The sequence below is a fragment of the Canis aureus genome, chromosome 10 (genome assembly GCF_053574225.1).
Source record: "Canis aureus isolate CA01 chromosome 10, VMU_Caureus_v.1.0, whole genome shotgun sequence".
Classification (NCBI taxonomy): domain Eukaryota; kingdom Metazoa; phylum Chordata; class Mammalia; order Carnivora; family Canidae; genus Canis; species Canis aureus.
This window is the reverse complement of record NC_135620.1, coordinates 74,803,216-74,805,857: the sequence shown is the minus strand read 5'-3', so window position 1 is coordinate 74,805,857 and position 2,642 is coordinate 74,803,216.

The following is a 2,642-nucleotide window of genomic DNA, read 5'->3' as shown; positions in this document are numbered from 1 at the left end:
ATGCCTGGAGCTTAGTTTTATTTGACTATTGGGAGGAAATATTTATATTAAGTGAAATATTGGTATTGCATAAAATGGAATTCAAAATGCACGTGGGTTGAAAACAACGAAAGCATTTTACCAAAATAAAATCATATTTAGGGGGAACTGTTTCAAATGGGGTCCCCAGTTACTCCAGGGACACCTGGTCACTGGCCACATCACTGGAGACATTTAGGTCTGGTCTAATGAGATACCCCTACTATGATTACTTAGTGCCAACCCAGAGCAACTAATCTTATACATGGAATTTCCATGATTGTACAGACTATGAGAGGGACATTTTGGGTTTGGGTCCCATCCCAGAACCCCATAGCTTTATTTATTTTTAGACAAGTGAGTTTCTAATACGTACAAGGGAATAAGGCAGGTCCCGTGTAGAATTCATTGATGAATGACACAGGACTGTGCATTCAAAGATCTTATAGACTAGCAGGGGAGATAAGATTTCTATCTATAAATAACTATAATAGAGAGACAGGGCTAGGAACTGAGAGAGAAGGGCAATAAAAGAGCTTTGGAAGTCCAGAGGAGGCGTTATCATCTCCAGTCCAGGGGACCTAAGGACAGGTCATGGAGAAGGAAGATTTTTCAGCTACAACTTGAAAGACAGGTAAGGCGTGGATGGGCAGAGATGCAGGAGGATGTTGTCACCATGTCAGGAACTAATCCTTCTCAGAGATGCAGAGACTGAGTCCAGGTGGGGGGTGGCTGAAGGAAGCAAGGCTGGACTTGCAGGTGGGGAAGAGTCTGTGAAGGAGTCCACTCGACCCACGCAAGAGGTTAAACCAGCAGCAGGTTTTTAGCTTATGAGCAAAAGGAATCTTTGTGTTTCAGAAAGACAGTGGTGTGGTCAGGAGGGGCATGGTCCAGGCGTCCGGGATGAGATCGGAGGTGGGGACTCAGGTTAGCGAACTGGTGAAAGAGGTGGTGCAGGCAGCGAAGAATGATGGATCAGACAACACCAGTTCAGTTCCCGCCACCATCACTGCATACGCAAGAAGACCCCAGGTCGCCATTGTACCATGAACCAGGACAGTTAAGTGGAAATCAAAGAGTGGAACAGTTGAGGTATGTGCAAAGGAGCCACTGAAAAGATCTGAAAACACACTGAAAAGATCGGAAAGCCATGAGTATTTTTTTTTTAAATACTAATCTGTTGGGGCACTTGGGTGGCTCAGTTAAGTGTCCAATTCTTGATTTCTGTTCAGCTCAAGACTCAGTCATGAGATCAAGCCCCACATTGGGCTCCATGCTCAGGGGGAGTTTGCTTGAGATTCCCTCTCTCCCTCTGTCCCTCCTCCTGCTCACACTCTCTCTAAATAAATAAATAAATAAACAAACAAACAAACAAATAAATAAAATCTTAAAAGTAATCTGTTTAGGGATGCCTGGGTGGCTCAGTGGTTGAGTATCTGCCTTCAGTCCAGGGTGTGATCCTGGGGTCCTGGGATCGAGTCCCACATCGGGCTCCCTGCATGGAGCCTGCTTCTCCCTCTGCCTGTGTCTCGGCCTCTCTCTCTGTGTCTTTCATGAATAAACAAACAAACAAACAAAGAAATAAACAAAACGAACCAGGGGTGGTGGAAGGGGAGGACGGTGGGGGGTGGGGGTGACTGGGTGACGGGCACTGAGGGGGGCACTTGACGGGATGAGCACTGGGTGTTATTCTGTATGTTGGCAAATTGAACACCAATAAAAAATAAATTTATTATTAAAAAAATAAATAAATAAATAATTAAAAAATTTTTAAAAAGTCTTTTAAAAATAATAATAATCTGTTTATAGAACCAAACCATCTATGCATATATTTTTAAGACAGGGGAAGTCGGTAACCAATAAAATATTCATTTATTAGGGTCAGATTCTGATGTGGGTGCAGGCTCTCAGAGGAAGGCTCGTGGGGGTACCGCGGATGAGTTGGGCAGGGAACGGATTTGGGCAGCTGTCGACGTAACAACATGAGTCGGGACAAGTGGACAGCTTAAGAGTTTGTTGGTGTCCGGGTGGGGGCCTGTTTTGGGGTCCCTGAAGCAGGTGCTGCACAGAATGCAAGGCAGGCAGAGATGGTCAGTGGGACACAGAGACGGAGGCGGTTACTTCCAGACCTCAGATACTCCGGCGGGTTTGCGCCCCTCTGCCAGCGTGCAGTCGGCCGGGGGCTTTTCAGTCCTCTGAGCCCAGGCCAAATTGTGTCCTAAGTTTTCTTGTTCCTCAAAGGGACCCATCACTGTTATATATTCACTTTGTTTGAACCAAGCACCGTCATCATATCCTCAGGACAATGTGGTCTCTGAATTAAAATGGAAGGTCGAGACTTCTGATCTCACAAGAATGACAAGAGTACGGCCTCTGGAGTCAGGCCAGTTGGATTGGCTTTTATTTTCTTTCTTTTCTTTTCTTTCCTTATGCCTTCTACAGGGTGAGCAATGTCAGGCAATTTTCTTAAAAACCTCTGAGGCTCGGTATCCTCCTCCATGAGCTGATATTACGATGGTATTTGCCTCCCAGGGTCTTTGTGTGGATTAAGTTAGGGGATACTTGCAAGTCATTAAGCAGAGAATGTGTTCACTAAACACCCAACAGAGGTTTCTTGTGATTCT